Raw genomic sequence first — 19,722 nt, forward strand, 5'->3', positions numbered from 1 at the left:
CAATCACACTGCCACGTGTGTACCTATGCAACAATCTTGCATGTTCTTAACATGTACCCCAAAACCTAAAATGCAATAAAATAAATGGAAAAAAATTAAAAAAATAAAAAAATTTAAAAAAAGAAAAATGTAAGAGTGTTGTAGTTATTAACACTGTGTCTGTTAAAATTATTTTTTAAGTGTAAACACATAAAATATATATTAATATAATGATAAATTAGTATGTTTTTATTTACTTTTGAGTCAAAAATAAGAGTATGTCCTCTCTTTATATATGTTAATAAAATATTTGGCATATATTAATATTAATAATTAATATCATAACATCAATAATTTTCTGACAGCAGATATTACACAAGATATCGGATCAAAATTCCTTAAAGTTATGCCAAAATATGCATTTTTAAACCTTCAGTCTCATTAGTTTCTTTGTATCTTTGGTTAGCATCAAATTTCAAATACCCAAATATCAGTTTTCTCCTTAGGAATAGAACCTCCAATTTTTGGCTAGACAGATGACCAACTAGAATAAGGACTTCCCTTGCAGATAGGTTAGACATGTGACTACATTCAAGCCAATGAAATGCCAAGTTGAAGTGGTATGCACACCTTCTGGAACATGTCCTTCAAGACAAGAGATATCCCTTTCCTTGTCGTTTCTGTCTTCCTGCTGTCACAACAGTGAATTGGAGCGAAAGTAGCTGTACTAGGCGCTGGAGCATCAGCTAAGGATGGGTAAGTAACATAGCAGATAATCCTGAGAACTTGATGGTACCAAGACCTCTCTGGTTACCTTTGTTGGGAGCCGTTTCTAGTTAGTGATAGAAAAATAAACCCAAACTGGGTTGTGTGGAAGTGGAAGTGGTTGCCCAAAAGCAGCAGTGAGGAGTGTAAGTTACTCTTTCTAAAAGCTTCACAGTGAAGCAAGGGAGATGTGGCGAAGTAGTTTGTGGAAGGTCAAGATTGAGAGAGGGACGACCCTTTCTGGGGGCAATGCAGAACAGTGGAGAATCTGGAATGTTTATACTCTGAGCTCAAGAGAGAACTACCTGGGAAGAGACGGAAAATTGAACAAACGTTTGGAACAAAACCTAAGAAGGGCTGTGAGGGAATAGAATCAAAAGCAAATAGGGAAGAGACTAATCTCCTGTGGCAGAAGGGAAGAATAAATAGAGATAAAGACACATTTGACTTAACACCTAGGTGATGGGTTGATCTGTGCAGCAAACCACCACGGCACACGTTTACCTATGTAACAAACCTGCACATCCTGCACATGTACCCCGGAACCTAAAATAAAAGTTGAAGGAAAAAAAGGGACATTTGAAAGTTCAGGGTAAGTAAATTAAGGATTCAGTAGGCTCTATTTTTCCCAAAACTTGAGAAGCAATGCTAGTCTTAAGAATGAAGAAAGTAGTCAAGGTTTGAATAATCCTTGAGGGATTTGAAAAAACAAGCAAACAGCAAAAAAGAAAAAAAAAAAAAAACATTCTCGAGTGTTCCCGAAGTCTCACCTGAAGTTGGCCATAAGAATTTGTCATTTCCCAGTGAGCAAAGCAAAACGACCTCCTTCAGCAGTGCTTCGCAGCTTAGAAATCTGACACCGTCAGAATGACTCATTAGGCTGCTGTAGAATAGACTATTTGCAAGGCTTATACAGCAGAAGATCAAAGGGTTGGTGGAAATGAGTGTGTTGATGACAGTGTGGTGGAAATAATAAACCGTGAAGTCCAGACAAGTTAGGAAATACATTGAAATAAGAAGGGACTGAGAGTCTGATTCAATAGAGATAAGGGAAGGAGATTAGGCTTGGGCACATTGACAATGAGCAGAGCCGGAGTGAAGACATGGTGGTGGCAATGGAAAGAGGGAACCTGGCGGTCCACAGGGAAGGTCACGCAGAATACGGGAGGTCAGAGGTGGAGCGGAGAGGCCAAGGGGTGGCTGCAAATGAAGTTACAGCAGAGAAGGGGGGAAAGTGGTCAGAGGAGAGGGGATCAAATGACTGTGAAGCTGGGAAGTGAAGTGCCTCATCCAAATGAAAGTTGAAATCACCCGCGGTTTTGGAAAGAAAAGGCTTAGAAGAGAAAACAGATCCAGAGTCCAGCTTCGTTCCAGAGGCTATGGCTATAAACCCAAAACTCATGGCATAGAGACAAGCAGTCATTAGACATAAGAGGTCAGCCCAACCAACTAAAGGGATGCTTCTTGTCAGCATCACCTAGGACTTTTCACAAATGTAAAACCCACAAAATGCACACAGTTAGGTCTGCATTAAAGTAATTTTTAGAAAAATATTTTATTACTATTAAGTCGCCGTGAGTGAGAGATGTTGAGTTCTCACTGTTATTATTGTTTTCCTAATAATAATATCTTAGTAGTTAGGACAGAACTATGCAAGACCAAGGTAGTATTGATTTTTTACTTTTTCTCTTGTTCCAGTAGAGGGCACTCAAAGCTCAAATAAATGCATGCAATCATTTTTATAGCAATTGTTGTTTTATATAATTAAAACTCATCTTTAAATGAAAAAGAGAACATCTAATTTAATAAAACTTAATTACTAGTCATGCATGTAAATTTTACTAAAATGAGATGAGATCTTATAAGTGTCTAAATGAGGACATACCTCCCCAGACACACTTCTTTCATTTTCACTCAGCACACACTGAAAGTGGAAAGGAAATTCTCTTGTCTAAGAAGCAAGTTGGGCTTTCTAAACAAAAAGTTGGGCTTTCTAAAGGTGGCCACAGACACTTAATCCTCAAGTTCTATTTTCATTCCCATCTGGACTTCTTGGAGAAGGATTTTGAATAAACTGGAAAATAATCCTGTGGAGGTACTGGACAAATATCCTTCAATGGAAAACATCTGAGAAAGAGTTAATAAGACAGAAATGACATTGGAACTAGAGAGGCCACCCTCTGAATTATGGACAACCAATGAATGAGATGGTTAATGAGTGAGGTTGCAGTCACTAGGCACAGTCCAAAGAAGTTCTCAGGAAAGTTTCAAGAAGACCTTGTGTTTTAGAGAGTTGTGAAAATGCAAGTACTGTTAGTGCTTGAGGGAAGACTATCTTCCAAGCATAAGATTAACTCTGTGTGGCTTTGGTTGCCATGTGGCAGAATGATAGTGGAAGATGTGAACAGTGACAACATTGCTGTCAACATTTCACCCAAGATTCTCCTAGAGGAAGTAAGCCCTGGGGTCAAATAATTTTATAATCTGACTTTGCCGTGATGGGACTCCTATGACCCAAACATGGCAGCTTTTCCAAACACAGAGGACATTTCGGTTTGGATTTACTTTTTATGTTGGAGTAACGATTATTTGCGGGGAGCAAGTGGGAATCATGCCAGCATCCCTCAATAACGGTGATCCATCAACAGGAATTCATTTCTTTGGTCGAGTTCAGGATGCTACAGAGAAGAGAAGACTGTCTTCAAAAAAGTCTTTTTTGGCAAGGATGGCAGCCCTGGCATTATAAAGAGAACGTTATGACTTATTTATAACAGATTTTTTTTTAAAGAACTAGTTGCGAGATTCTGAAACATTATGATTTAAAAACTCCCTTTATCTGCACCTCACCCTGACTAGACACACAGTAATCCCTGCCCTCAGAAAACGAGTCTCTTCTCAGGAATAGCTCAGTGCTGGAATTCTTCAGTCACATCAGAGATGTATCAACTCTATGACACTTGGGATGCAAATACTAGCAAGGCCAAAGTCTAAGAAGCTATGCAAATTGGAGTTTTTTTAAAAAGCACTTTCCCTTTTTCCTAATACCATGGCAGTACAAGATAAAGGATTTAGAATTTAAGACCATGAAGGTGTCCACAAATCAATAATGAAAATCAAATAACTTTAACACTGTAGGTTAAATATAGAATATTTATGGCTTGGTGTCATTGTTGGCCATATCTAGCCTTGCCATCTATCACTGAAAGACCGGCAGCTGCTGTCTCATTGTTTACTCTTTTTCTCAGCTCTCTGACCGTGGCTTGGTTTATAGGTGTAGGCAATAAATTTCAAGGTTGAGTCTAGTTTCTAACCTTGTGGCTAAAGATTTCCCATTACCTGGTTAGGCAGGATAAACATTTTCTTTAAAATGACATCCATAATCATTATAAGAAAATCATTCAAGTAAGAGTGAATGCCGATGGCCTTAACATGAACACGCAGTTCCCTCTAAGCCAGTGTGGTAGAGCGGAAAACACACAGCGATGAGGCAGAAGGTCTGCCTTCTATAATGCAGGCAGGCATTTCTTCCCTACAAGTCTCAGTGACTCCATCTTCACCCAAACCCAATCATCTGTAGACTCTGTACCTCTAGGAATGGTTTGTGTATCGCCTAGGATGTATTCTGTGGCAAGCAACAATAAAACCTAGCTAAAAGTGGCTTAATAAATAAAGATGTGTCTGATCTTACCCGACAGGAATTCTGGGCACCAGGAAATTCCAGGGAAGTTCAGTCAGGAGCTCAATGACGTCAACCATCTTTGCAATTGTCTTGGCTTTTCCTTCAAGATCACAAGATGGCTGTTCCCAGTATCATGTCCTCACGTGGTGACATTCAGAGACAGAAAAATGAGTATTTTTCTTATTTCCATTTTCTTAAGGGCTTGAAACACCACTCCAGGAGTTCACTTCACTGGCCAGAATTGGTAATGTGTCTTTTCCTGGGTGAACCACTGGTCTAGGATACAGAATTACCATAGTTAGTCTAGATCAATCGGCATTCACCCCCTGTGGCAGGAAAGAGTCCCAGACTGCCCTGCCATACAAGGTGAGCATGAACAAAATCAGGGTTCAGTGAGGAAGGGGTAGTGGCAGGTGGCTGTAGTTCCTTCGTGATCTTTATTTGCATGGAAACATGTACACAAAGACTTACTCACTCATATCCCTAATGACAAGTATTCCTACCTACCTAACACAGTTCCATCAGGTAGGTTGCCCTCTTTGCTGCACAGTTTGGAAATCGTCCACTTTGGAACATAATCACAGTTTGGTCAGAGTACTTTGGAGCATACATAAGGCCCCATGTATTAAATTTCTCAGGCAGGATCTCCTAAGCCTACTTTAACTTTATTGAATCCCAATCCCTGTAACTAATGGCATTCTATGATATGGATTATGGGGACAGTTGCTCTATCATCACTGCTGGAGCCTAAGTGGTGATGGCACAGGAGGGGAGAGGAACATAGGGTTGCTTCTAATCTCATCATGATCATAAGGTCAGCTTCATATAATCAGTTTTTGTTCTGTCCCTCTGATTGGATCATTTCCTTCAGAAAAGGCCCAGAAGCCTCCCTTTACAATATATGTCCTCATCTTTTCATTTCAGGAAACCAATTCAAGATGGTCTCATCTGTGTCCAGCATGGTATGCTGTCCTCCCTTCCCTACACAAAGATTGTTCCACAGATGAAAACAGAGGCAATTTATGACCAGAAGCAAAGTGATGTGGCTCCCACTCTTTACCCTTTCACCTCTGGCTTCACTATCTTTGAAATTCTGTTACTGGCGACAGAGGGCAAATGGAGCTTTTCTGCTGGAGTTGGGCTGGAGTTCCTCTTCTCTCACTCCAGCTAAGCTGGGACTGCAGTTTGTTCTAGGAGAATGTCACAATGGAAGAGTGACTGAGCTCATAAATTAGGAGAGAGCTGAGGTCCAAAATACCAGAAGGTGAATCAGGATGTTCTCAACAGTCAGAGGAGCAGGGCAGAGGCGGATGTCAGTTGAGAAATGGATCCAAAAATTTATCTCCAGGACTGTGTGAGCACAAGAAAGCACCCCACGAGTGAGGGAACAAGTAGAGAGAAGGGGACGTAGCAGCTGATAGACATGTGGGTCAGCCAGCCTGGCTTAACCAGGAGCAGTTTGAATAAAAAAAAAAAGTCCTCAAAGTTGTTTGCATCATCAATCTATTGGGGCTTTGAGATGGCAGTGACAAGAATAAGAACACATTTCTAATTTTCTTGTTGAAATTGAGAGTGACTGGTTTGGGATTGAAAGCTGTGTATTCTTAGAGTAATCTGAGGTTCTCTTACTTTAACCTCATCTTAAGATTCTTTCTAGATTTAAGGATCACTTTTCTCATGCAGCTAAACTGTATCTTCAGGGAAAATGAGTTGGCATGGAATTTGTGTCTGTCTTCCTATTATTGCTGTGGATTTAGATGTCCTATTTTGTAGAGCATCTTAAAGAAAATTACCTGGAGATACTATGCATGCATGTTTGAGTTCAGAGGATAATTTGTTCTATAGATTCATACTGTATAGAGTAATTAAACTGTATTTTCTTATACATGCCTGTGTTGAAAAAGAATGGCTTTCTAGAGATAAATATATCTGCTTATAAGTGTAACTATATCTACATCCACATCCATATCTAATCTATATCTATATTTGTATCTATCTTAGTTGAGAAAGCCTTTGGCTTCAAGGAGTGGAAAACTTGGCTAATACTAATTTAGCCAAGCAGAGGCTTATACGTCTCAGTTAACAATACATTTGGAGCCAGACAGTACAGGAATTGCTCTTTTTATCTTTCCGCTTTGCCATTCTCAGTATGATAGCTTATTGCCTCAGTGTCAAAAGATGGCTGCTCCAGCTCTAGCCATCTCATCTGTGTTCAAGTAAGGAGAAAAAGAAAATTGCTGGCACCTTCTTCTATACTTCCATCAGGAAATGATGGGCTTCATTGGCCGTAACTAAGCCACATGGGCTTGCTACCTACAAAGAAAGCTGGGGAAATGTGCATTTTATTTTTCCAGGTTTTATGGAGGAGGTGGCCCCAAAATAATGGGGCTGGGGATGATTCTGAAGTAAACCAGCTAACAATGGCCCGCGCCTTGCTGCAGTGAAGGCCCAACCCAGGGCAGCAGTGACAATCTAAGAATAAGATCTTGCTTGTTGGTTTTTAACTTGGGGGTTTTTATAGTTTTTTCTTGTTTAAAGGAAACTTCGCTTGGAATGCCATAACAGCCATGAGCCATAGTAGGCACTTAGAGCTTCAGAAGCTGGATTTAGAAACAGCCTGAGGGCTGGCAAGTGGGATTGTGAAAAACAACGTATTAAAGCTAATGTTTACTTATTTGCCTTGTTTTTCTTCACTTATACCTGTCTTTTCATAAAGAGATTTCAGGAGTCTTAGAAAGGAACATAAATTATTATGAAGTCGCACGAGTTAAAATTGGATCAAAAAAAGTATATGGAGGAGAGCAAACTGGAAGCAGAAATTTGACCAGAAATCTACTTTACGTTGAGATAAACATGTACCCTGGGAGGGCCCCAGATATGCCTTTAAACATTTTATCTGTCAGAAAAGACAATCACGGCAGTGACATGCATAGTCACGGGACAGATGAGGTGCAAACAGAGCCAAGGTACCCAGGAGGAGCACAGCAGAGGGTCCTACGTCCATCTAGTTCATTTACTTACCCAATTTATTGTCCTTATTTTTTGTCTCCTGTTTCTTCTAGAACAAACCCTATTTAGATTTCCTGCCGCTGTCGTGGGCATTAACTCTCCCTGGCTCCTGGAGCTGAATCAGGGGAGAGCAGGCATCATCCATGGGTACCCTCCTGCCTCCCAGTATTATTAATATTTGAATCTCCCTCTTGGTCCTGAGGGCTCCACAGCTGGTTGGCTATTTGGAGTATTTTTTCTAATGCCTCTCTTGTGAAGGAACATGTTTGCTTTACATCTTTTCTTTTAAAGGAGATTAAAGGAGAAAGAAGATATATTTATGAGAACATGTATCAGGTACTAATTCTGTGTCTTCTAGCAGCTCAGTTAATCTCCCTGCTGGCTTGGATAGAGTCATATATTATAGTTGGGTTAAATTATTTGCCCAAGGTTAGAGCTAATCACTGGCAGAGCTCGGATTTGAACTTGGATATGTCTCTGAAACCTTTCCATTATACTATTTTTTTTTTCTTTCAAACCTGCATTTCTTTATAAAACCAAGGCCCACTGCTGAAGTTGGGCATCTGAGGTTAGGTTAATCTCTCTTTTTACCTCCACTCCCCAGCCAATTTCTCTGAAGGCTGTGTTCGAAAGTTTTCTGGAGTCGGAATTGGAAGGCTCATTGATGCTCGTTTATTATTTGCTATTCTTTTACCGAGTAGCTGTGTGACCACGGGTGAGTTACTGCACCCTTTTCAAAGCCTGTGGAGTGGGAACTATGAATATGACTCCAGTGGCTCCGTGGTAGTGGTGGTGGGAGGGAGGGGTTGTTGCCAAACTCAGACTGAATCCTATTTGTTGTAATTGCTAGGGAAAAATATAAGCTTTAATCACATTCGATGCATTGTTTTTTACTTATGATTATGACCTCAAGATATTGTTGTTGAGAAAATGTCTACTTCTCCTGTGGTTTTCGGCCCTGGGGTCACCTTTTAAGGAAAATCTGGCTGTCTTGTCCCCGGGAGTGCTGACTCCATGAGTTCCCTGTTCTGTTAATGTCTGCTTTTTTCCTGCAAAAAAGGGGATGTTGGCTGTTTTACTCAGAGCTGTATTCCTAACCTCTATCAAAGGAGTTAATGCAGATCAACAGAAATATCCCTGAATTTTAATCTCAGGGACATTGCCACATTGAGAAATCACTCCTTAAATCTAGAAGAGTAAATTTTTTAGCAGATATTTCTTGCCATGAGGTAGTTTCTTTGGGAAGGGAGGACTTTGGGGGTCATGTCAAAGGTGAACTGTTTGTAACTCAGACATCTCATAAAGCTGATCCCACTCACAGCTCTAAGAGGAAGAACTCATGCTGGGGAAGTAAGCACAGGAGCTACTGGATAAGACAGATCTGAGCTGGCATTTTAGTGCCTCTCTAAAACACAATTGTTGGTGAACTGCATTTACACACATAAGGCCATATACACTTATAACCATCTCTGTGGGCTCACGTGCACAGACTCATGACACTGTAGTTGGACTCTGAAGAGCACACCCTAGGAGGAAGGGGCTTTGGAAACTCAGTTAATCATTCCTGCAGATCCCCTAGTTATTAGCAGGGAAAGAGGCCATCCTACAACCACAGTTAGGCAGCCGCTGCCCCTGGCCACTCCACACGGCTCAGCAGCTCCCCAGTCTTCTGCCTCAGGAGAGCTTCCAACATTTAAAAATAAGTAAGTAGACAATTTTCTTTTTCTCATAATGAGTGGTTGCAAACCAAGCTCAGCTCGTACCTAGAATCCAGGAACATATTCTTGGACTTGACTAGACTACCTGGAAACAAGAAATTTGAGGCAATGTCCTCCCAGCGTGACTTCTTAACCACCAACATAGTTTGGGGTAGTATCCATGCACAAGACAAGGGGAAACGGGCTGAGCTGCAAAAAGAAAATGGAAACATTCAAGGGAGGCTGTAGGAAAATTTCTTTGACTGTGCCGCCAATTGGGCAATGGAATAAATGTCTCGGGGAAATATCTGTGGCTCCCTAAATAGAAGTGTTCAGGAGAAAAGTGAGATGGAATACATATTCTCACTGTCATTATTAAGCAGGGTTTATTGAGTGAGGACAGAGTACGAGGTAGCTTTCCAAAGGCTGAGGCACCCCCGGTTCCTGTGGAAAGTGTGGGGAAGAGCTACATTTTGGCAGCTCTGGGACATGGCGGAACTCATGATTCACGAGGACCCTGCTGGCCGTCAGTCTATGACTTCGTGGCAAGTTTACAAACTATGAGATGACTTTTGCTCAGAAAACCAAGTCTCAGGCTGGTTATGAACATGAAAACATTAATAATTGCTATGATCATTAATGGTAACTCTAACGGTTTAGTTAGAATTCTATGTGGGTCTTTTTTTTTTTTTTGCTATTATGTTTTAAAACATTATTAATCGGACGCATCTTTTTACTTACTTGATAGAGATCACTGTGATTGGGAATAACCACTAAGCATTGATGTATTCTGCCTCATTTTGAATTGAAACAGGAGGGCTAGAAGAGAATGAATAAAGGTATGAATAAAGGGGAATGGGCTGGAAAGGTGCATGTGAGACAGAGAAAGGTGAGAAAAGTCTGGGCCTTTGTTCTTGTCCAGAATCTTATCATGTATTAGAAGGAGGAATAGTCGTTGGTCAAAATGCTCCATGACAACCTTGCTTATGACCTCCTTTTCCTTAGAACTACTGCAGGGGTAAAAGAACATAGAATTGTCTCATTGTTTCATAGAAAAGCCATCTCCTAGTTATCTTTTTGGTTACCTTTAATAACCAAACAACCAAACCAAGGATTTGAATGATATTTTCACTAACTCTGATTTCCTGGGGCCTGACTGGCTAACGTATGCATTGACTCATGAACAGAACTTCTCATCAGAAAGAAGAAGGGGCCAGGTGTGGTAGCTCATTCCTGTAATCCCAGCACTTTGGGAGGCTAAGGCACGAGGATCACTTGAGGCCAAGAGTTCAAGACCAGCCTGGGCAAAATGGCATGACCCCCTCTCTAAAAAGAAACTTTTAAAAAAATTAGCCAGATGTGATGGTTTATGTTTGTAGTCCCAGCTACTCAGGAGGCTGAGGTGGGAGGATCATTTGAGCCCAGGAGTTTAAGGCTGCAGGGAACTATGATTACCCACTCTTCACTCCAGCCTGGTGACAAAGTGAGACCCCATTTCTAAGAAAAGTAGTCCAATAATTCCAGGATAAAAAAGTGCCAAGTGAGACAAAAACGATTGCAATTGATAAAAAATTTGCAATTGCAGAATTAAAATCTGTACTAGAGATTATAAAGGACAAAATGGGTATTGAATAAAATTCCGTACAGATGAGAGTGGCACACTTCTGTAGCTCTTCCAGGAAAAAGAAGAAATATACCGAGAGACAAAGACTCACAGAGGAAAGATATGGGGTTCATAAAATGGAAGGCCAAGCCTGGAAATGGAGAGGAAACCAGACTAATTGCAAGAAAACTTTTTTGAGCTAAAAGAAACCAAAGTGTGCAGGCTGAAAAGGGCTAAACATGTTTCAGGAAATGTTCATAGAAAATTCCACATATCATTCCACCATGGTGAGTTTTTGTATTATGAAGAGAAATAAAAACAAAATAAAACAGAGCTGAGAAGTATCCATGAAGGAAATAAAAAGACAAGCTAACTTTGAGAGCAGCAAAAAAATCAGGCCGACTTTAGACTTCTCCAGAAGCAAACAGAAGGCCATGGAGGAGTGAAATCAATAGAGCGCTAAGGTTAGAAGATTATTACCTGAGAATTTGACCAATCAAGTTTTGATTCATGTCTGACAACCCAGGAACACATTCTCTGATATGTGCCAGTTAACACAATGTGTTATCTCACACTGTTTTTGAAGGAACACTTATAAACCTAGGGTATGGTACAATTATGAGTTTAAAAATAAAACCTGATAAAGTGTATTTGTAAAATGAATTGTCTCTAAGGTGACTGAAATATAAGATATTTAAATAAATATAAATTTAATTCCCACAAAACCCTGGGAAGCAAGCAGATAAGATTTATGGCCTCTATATTTAGAGAAACTAAGATTTAGAGAGTTAAGGGATGTATCTCAGGATCTCACTAATAGAAATGGAATCAGGATTCATATCTAATTCTTAAAGCAGAGAGTATGAGTTATCAGATCAACTTGCCCCTTTCTGTTTTAATTTGACTTTGGGAAATTTCTATAATAAAAACAGGAAAAAATAAGAGAACATTGGCTTGAAGGCTTGACCATGCTTAAAATACATTCCTCTTTTTTTTCCAGGACTAGATTAGTGCCTATGTTTCATTAGAAGTTTCTTTAGATTCCACTAACAATCTTGTCAACTACAGTAAGAAAAGCCCTTCAACAACAATGTGCTTTTATTTGGGGTGCCCTTATGTGCCAGATACTCTTTTAGGCATAGGGTTCAAGATAAAGAGAAATAAACCAAACAAAATCACCTACTCATGTTTTCTGTCAAGAATTAGTGGACAGAAAACAAACCTACTTAGACAACAGCAAAAGGTACTCACTCTAGCTCTGGTAATTAACATGCCCACTATGGCAATTAGCATACTCCATCTTGTATACAAAGGGACAAACCTAGGATCACTAGGCATGAGGAAAACCAAAGTTTTGAAAGGTGAACAAACAAAAAACTAGATGATGTGGAAAACAAATTATTCAGAGCACCAAAGAAAAAGTGTCTTTTCTAAAGGCACCTTGAAAAAGTGTTCTTAGAATATTTTAAAAGAAATTAAACCCAAAGACAGAAAGGAAACAGCAATTAAAATGCTTTTGCAGATTAAAAATATTGGTTAAAACAAAAGTAAAAGGAGAGATAGTTACGTTGAAGAAGTCTCTCTAAACACAGAGCAAAGATATGGAGATATGAAGGAGAAAAGACACAATAGGGACATTAATTCAAAATGTCTAGCATCTAATTAACACCCATGGTCTGCAGTGGCACAGTCAGTGTGTCTCTGTTGTGGTAGTGGCTATTGTTATTGTTTATATATTAGTAAAAATAATAGCCAACATTTCTTGAGAGTTTTCACTGTGCTAGAAACTGGGCTAAGGTCCTAACCTACAATGTCCTGTCCTTTACTAAGGTCCTAACCTACAATGTCCTTTAAAACTACAGAGAATGTAAATGGTTCTGATGTGGTTATTGATTGTATTTGGTTGTGGAGAAGAGAAAGTTGTCAAGAAGGAACTTTTGGGTGATTGGACACCAATAACTGAGATCAAATCTCAAAAGTAGGATCTTGTTTAGGGAGAAAGAAATTGGTTAAATTTTAACATGTTGCGTTGAAGGTGCCTAAATGACACCTGAATGGATAAAATTAATATACAGTTGTTTGTGTGAGTCTGCAGCTCAGATAAAAGGTGGTGCCAGAGAGAGATTGGGAATTACCAGCATTATCAGTTAAAACCAAGAAGTAGATGCGATCACTCAAAAAGGTAACACTGAAATGTCTGTAGAGATTATTGGTAATATTTGTCAGAACAATTTTAATGGCATTCTTGGAATAAGCCAGATTACAGTTGAAGAATGAATGAAGAATTAGTTTATCACATTCTTCATCTGCCTCAGGTGTAAAATGGATTAATAACACCTCTGTGAGTGGATACTGTAGGATTGAAAGATATCATATTTGAAGAGTCTTTAGCAAATTGCCTGGCACATAGTAAATGCTCAATAAATGCAGAAGGGAGATATATACATATCTCTCAATATATCACCCAATCACTATAACATAATACTGGAATATATCGCTGTATTATGGCAGTATGCTATAGTGATTGAGTGCATGGAGTTTGTACCTGGAGAGACTTGGGTTTGTGGTCTAGCCCTGCCACTGTATAGGTGTGTAAATTTGGACCAGTCACTCTGTTTATGCACTTTTTCTTTCATCTATAAAATGGAGAGTAGAGAAACAACCATTTTCTAAAATAATTTCTAGGCGTTGTATATTATTTTGTTCTATAAAATGGCATATTATTTTTTAAATATTGTGTTCTGTTATCCAGCTGAACTCTTACGTAAATTTGTGAATTGATGTAGTTAGGGTTTGTTGTGGTCATGCAATGGTGAAATACAATTCGTTTTGTTGGTGGTTTGTGTTTATCTTTTGTATTGTTGTTTTACTTGTACGAAAGGTAGAAAGCCAGGGCATTGTGTATCTTTGCCTCGGATGCTTCTGCAGGGCAGACTCTTCCTAAATTTGAAACAGGCAATGATGGGTGCCTGGCACAAGCAGTGCAGAGAGGAAAATGAACAGGGCATGGCCTAGGGAGGAGAGGAAGAGGTGGGTGGGAGGCTGGAACACCTCTTACAGGCGCAATGGAGATTTGCAGGTGGCTAGGCAGTACCTAGGAGAGCAGCAAGGTCTCAGTCCTTGTGGGACATCTTGGAGAGCACTAGCACTCCAGCACTAGCCAGTGGGAACCTATGAATAGAGGAACTTTCCTTTGCCAAGACCAGGAAACTTTAGAATGGAGGAGGGCAAATAAATAATAAATAAATAAATAAATAAGAGAGATTAGACTTCCCACTGGATTGTGTTGATTTCAGAACTAAAGAAATGTCACGTGTTTTGCATATGAATTTGTACACTGAAAACTCATATCTGTATCACACTCACACCATCTACTAAGAAATAAAGGTAATTTTGTCATCACTTTGTTGCATTTTGCTCAATATTTTTATTTTTTGCCTTATTATACTGACCAGAACTTGAAAAATATTATAATAAAAGGCCTCACAGTTAAAAATGAGGAATAAGTCAGCTCTGTGCCTAGACCAGGCAGGAAGAAAGGTTCTCCATGGACACAGGTAAGATAGGTGCTAAGCCACAAGTTACACTCTCTAGCTCAAGACGGTGACAAAACAGACAAGCTCTCTCAACCCTTTGCTCTATCCCATCCACCTTCCCTCATTCCTGAATTTAGGTACAGAAAAAATTTGAGGACTTCAAGTAGAGTGAGGCTTATTTACTAGCATATGGCAAATTGAAGGGACAGGGTAGGAATTTAACGCAATCACAGAAAAATAAAGTAAATTACCTATCCTGACCACCTGTGTATGTAGATTAAGATTCTTCCTCACTCTTATCTCAGTGCTTCTGGAAGTTTTTATCTTGTGTAATACTCTCACAGAAGCAGGTGTAGCAAGAACTGGTTGGCTGCTACCATGCTAACCAGGCACTCCTAAATTTAAAAATGTCTCATGTCAGTGCCATTCTAATATCTGTTAATACATGTAAGCATTATACTTAAACAGTTCTCATGGCATGAGAAATGAGTATTGTACATGCCATACATATTACATTTTAAGTATTAAAGTTTATGGTCAATTAATACTAGCTTGTCAGCCTTTTGCACCATCCCAGATGAAGGCCTTCCAAGGACCTTTCCTTTCCAGGAATTTCATCCCGTGGGCTCCGTATCCCCACCCTCTTCCTCCCACTGCACCCCTTTCTACTTTCCCACTTGTTCCATTGTAATCGCTGCCATAACTGTCAGTTTCCACTCTAAGTGCTTGCCCACCAGCTAACTTCTCTGACACTGGGTCCTCCATGGACATTCCACCTCCTATCAAGCATATATGTTTTCCTGCAGCTCCTTGATCCGGGAGACATGGATGACAATGGGGATGGGTGATAGCCACTAAGGACTTTTGTTGCTGACCACTGCTGCTCCAAGTACAAAGGCTTAGATGAGAACATGAAATAGAGAGAGAGAGAAAAAGGAAAGCAATGGAGCTTAGTGCTGGACGCTATGAACTTTCTTTCTTTCTTTCTTTCTTTTTTTTTTTTTTTAAATGTGACAGAGTCTCATTCTGTTGCCCAGACTGGAGTGCTGTGGTGAGATCTCAGCTCACTGAAACTTCCATCTCTCAGGTTCAAGTGATTCTCCTGTCTTAGCCTCCTGAGTAGCTGGGACCACAGGTGCCCACCACCATGCCAGGTTATTTATTTATTTAGTGGAAACAGAGTTTCACCATCTTGACCAGGCTGGTCTCAATCTCTTGACTTCAAGTGATTCACCACCTCAAGCCTCCCAAAGTGTTGGGATTATAGGCATGAGCCCCCAGCCAGCATGAGCTTTTATGTCAAGCAGCCTGGATTGAAATCCTAGCTTCATTACACTTGGACAAGTTATCTAGTCTTTCCCAGCCTCAGTGGCTTCATCTGTAATTGGCAGTAATAAGGAAACCTGTTTCAAAATGTTATTTGAAGGGTGAAAGAGTATTACACTTACATCAAGCACTTTGTTCCAAGCCTAGCAGAAATGAGTGCTTGATCAACAATAACTAACAGAGCGTCATCTTCATTACATTTCCACCTTCATACAAAAACAGCCTTAAGGTTGTGGTTTTTCCATTATGCGTCTTTGTGCCTGACATGTAGCCCAGGTTTTTAATTCAGCTAACCCTCTCTTACAGGCTTTTGAATCTCTTAACAGCAAAGACTTTCACAACCACTCCACATAAGAAACACATCCCACGACCACGCGCTGGGCTGTTTCACTATCCACAACGCGTTGTCCTTTGAAATCCGCATCTTCAGTATTCCATTTTCGGAGAACCAGTGCCTATCAGCTCTCACTCTCTCTCAACATACCTGCATTTCACATCATCAATATTTCTGATTCCTGGATGATGCTATTTTTTACAACCTGGTTGTTTTCTGGCTTTGCTTCATTCCTGAGGGCACTGCTCAGTTTCTTTACTGACATTTCCTCTTACTCCCATTCTTTCTTGTCCTTTCTCAGCTCCTGCTCTGCCAGAACCTGAGTCTGGGTCGCCCTATGAGTGCTATGTAATGTGCAGCCAGTCACAATAGCCACATCCCAAATATTCCATAAGTACATGTGGCCAGCAGCTACTTGACTGCTTGGTACAGACTGTAGAACCTTTTCATGAGTGCAGAAAGTTCTACTGAACAGCAATGCTGTATCTAATCAACTGACCTTCTCTCTTCTACACCTTACGGTAAAGAACTCTTCTAGGTAAGACAGAACAACTATGTGGTTTGGTGTTCCTGAAACTTCAGTGCGTTCAGTCTCAACGTCTTCCAGAATGCCTGGAGGTGTTCGGAGTCCCCCTCACCTCCTACCCCCTTCTGCCACCGTTATAAAATTTCACCTGTCTTTTCAAGCCTTCCACCCCACCACGTTCACCAGCTTTGACATCTCTCGTAGAAGATGAGCTTACCTTCTTTTTCACAGCGAAATCAGTAAGATGAAAATTCTCTTAATTCCCTTCTCTGTCAGTTATCATCATGTCTCTCCATGCCCACACTTTATTTTTTCTTCTTGTTTCATTTAAGTCTAATCCTACCACCTATGCTTAGGATTAAGTCATCAGCCAACAAATATTTATTGAGCAACTACTACATGCCAGACAGTTTTAGGTGCCAAGATTTAGCTGTTAAGAAAATGTCTCTGCCCTCATTCTAGTGTTGTCACATAGACAATAAACAAAGACCTCAGATGGTGATAAATATAACAGAGAAAAATGAAACAGGCTGGGTGTTAGGGTGTACCAGGGTGGAGTCCATTGCTATTTTATATTGAGTGGTCCAAAAAGGCTTCAGTCATCTGCAGACAAATAACAAGAAAGTCAGGGAGTGAGCTGTGAGGGTGTCTGATGGAAAATTATGAAATTCCTGGCAGAGGCAACGTCAAGAGCAAAGGCTCTGGGACATGCACAAGCTCATTCTGTTGGAAGGATAGCAAGGGGGTTCACATGGGAGGAAGACTGAGATCAAGGAGAAACAGAGAAGAAGACATGGTGAGGGATGTGGCCAGGTCACATAGCTTCTCTCTGGCCACAATAGTGAGCGATGAGAGAAGCCATGGAAGGGTAGGAGCGAAGGAGAGACCTCATCTGCCTTGCATTTTTGAAAGGGTCATTTTGAGTGTTGGATTCCCAATAGTCTATGGGGGCAAGAATGGGAGTAGGGAGATTTGCTAGGAGGCTGCTGCAGCTATTCAGGTGTGGTGGTATATTTAGGTCAACAGGGACGGCAGGTTGGCCCGAGGGGCAATGATGGAGGTGGCAAGAACTGGTGTGAACGTGGGTCTATTTTGAAATCACTCCGTCATTTCTCACTTAAGCAGGAAACTCGCTTCCCTGGCTCCTCTCATATTGTAAAATTATTTACCTTTACCAGCTCACTTCTCTCAGAAGACAACCTTAAATCTTTATCTTAAAATTTAAAAGGGCTTTCTCTCAATCCTCAGTGTGTCCTTCTCTAGTCATTACTCAATTTCGTCTTCACAACTTTTGACAGAGTACATCTCCTTAGTCTTCTCATCCCCTCCTCCTCCCATTAAAATCTGTCCCCAAGGAACAAAGCTGGTCTGCTCAGCCTAGCACCAGCTCTGCTTCGAGTACTACCAGATCTAGTGGGCCTTTCTGTCAGTGTCTTACTTGACCACACTGTCTGTCATGTGACACTTTAAAACTCTCACTTTTCTTGGCTTCCTTGATAATATTCCCTACTTGTTTTTCTCCTACACATCTGACTTCTTCCCAAAGCTCCTCATGGTCTCCTTTTCCTCCACTCACCTCGTAAATATGAAGGTTCCCAAGGCTCTGCCTTTAAGTTTCTCATCTTCTGCTCTTCTCTCTCTTGAAGGTAATACTTGCTAGAAGAAATAGATCCCAAAATGATGATGCCTCAAAATCAATAAAGGCTTATTTTTCACTCAAGCAGTAATAGAAAACAAATGTTTAATGTTTTAAAACTAGTATAATGTTTTAAAATTGAAATTCTAACCCAGCGGCCAACATACTAGACAGCTGTCAGATACCAGAGTGAAGGGATATGGACTATTGCAAAGGAATCTTTAAAGTAGATGTCTGAGAAGAAATTCCATTATCTTTGAGACTCTGGTGAGATGTTGAGAATATAAAAGTTTAAAAGAATGGAGAGAAAGTTGGGGGTGGATTTTGGGAGGTGCCTTCAGAAGATGCACCTGCCAGGTGTGTTTGAATCCCAGCTCTAGGGAAGGGTTAATTAACTTTCTTCAACTTCAAGGAAGATAACAGGCTTCGACAGCACCTTCTATAGTTGAGGGACCCTGGATACTGATGCTTGATTCATGCCTCAAAAAATGCAAATTGGTCTATGGCAAGGTAAAGGATAAAAGGAGGAGAGGGCTATGTTTGTAAAGAAACCACATTCCCACCAATAGTGGGCTAGAAATGCATGAGTTTCCCATGGACCTAGCGGGGTGTATATGGGAGGGAAGGCAGGCCTGGGGCTGTTTTAGGTCCCGCCCAAGAGAATAGGCTGGGAGGAGAATGTGTCCCACAGAGAGAGTCTATATGCAAGGGTCTGCAGGGAAGCAGGGTCCAAGTGGGGACCAGGGAGCAGCCAGCCAACAGATGGCTGTAGCAGCCATCAGGGGAAGGACACAAAAACAAGAGAATGAGTCAGGTGTGAGCATCTGCCGAGACTGCAGTGCATGAGTGATTTTAGTTTCCTAAGTTTTGTTAATGGTGGGATAAGCTTACATCGAAAGGATGGAGGAACAGAGGCTTTGTCACAGGTAAGAAAAGGAAATAAGGAGGGAGAGCAGTAAGCATGAGACATGATGAAGAATTAAATACACGCAGCAGTACAAAATAAAAAGGCTGCAAACTCCAACATCTTTCTAATCCAGTCCATTCCAAAACTAGGGAACAAGCTGAGACCTGAATGATATTCCTCCAGCAGAAGAGACACGCTCCTAACTTGCCAGGACAGGCCCTGGCTGCAGGGTCACCAGAAAGCTCCGACCCATGACCCCAGCTCCTGTCCTAAGCCCCAGGGGCCATCAGCACCCAGCCCTTAGAGGAGATGTAGATGGTGTTTAGAGAAGTAAAAAGGAGGAGAGATGAGAACACGTCCATGCTATTTTAGGGCAAACAGTAGACCTGCTGTCTTATTCCATTCAAAAACGAGTTAACAGAAAAGAATAAACAGCAACATAGGGCTTATGCATAAATTCCTCAACTAACAAGAAGAAACGAAACAAAAGAGTAAAGAAAGCTAAAGAGCACACTCAAAACTAAAGAGTCTTTAAATCAACAATTTACACATTCGAGAAAATTTTAGAAACAAACAAAAACACTTGTCAAAAATGCAATAGAAGAAAATGTTCCTGAAATGAGGAAAGATCTTTCCATTTCTGGAAAGACATAAACCATGATTTTGTTTCTGGTTTTCTTTGGATGATTAAATTGTAGGAGCCCTCTGTCCCTCTCTCCCTCTTT

General features: G+C 40.5%; 1 long non-coding RNA gene across 2 annotated transcripts in view; it reads right to left on the reverse strand.

Moving 5' to 3' along the window:
• Nucleotides 1-19,722, reverse strand: part of LOC116527414 — a 153,572-nt gene that overhangs the window by 113,198 nt on the left and 20,652 nt on the right. Inside the window, exon 2 of one of the 2 annotated variants that reach the window (XR_004258536.1) lies at nucleotides 4,433-4,699. The exons of the other annotated variant lie outside the window; for it this stretch is intronic. This is a non-coding gene — a long non-coding RNA (uncharacterized LOC116527414). The remainder of the gene's footprint in view (nucleotides 1-4,432; nucleotides 4,700-19,722) is intronic. 2 annotated transcript variants of the gene reach the window in all.

The sequence above is a fragment of the Sapajus apella genome, unplaced genomic scaffold, assembly GCF_009761245.1.
Source record: "Sapajus apella isolate SASKATOON/1434 unplaced genomic scaffold, GSC_monkey_1.0 scaffold54, whole genome shotgun sequence".
NCBI lineage: Eukaryota > Metazoa > Chordata > Mammalia > Primates > Cebidae > Sapajus > Sapajus apella.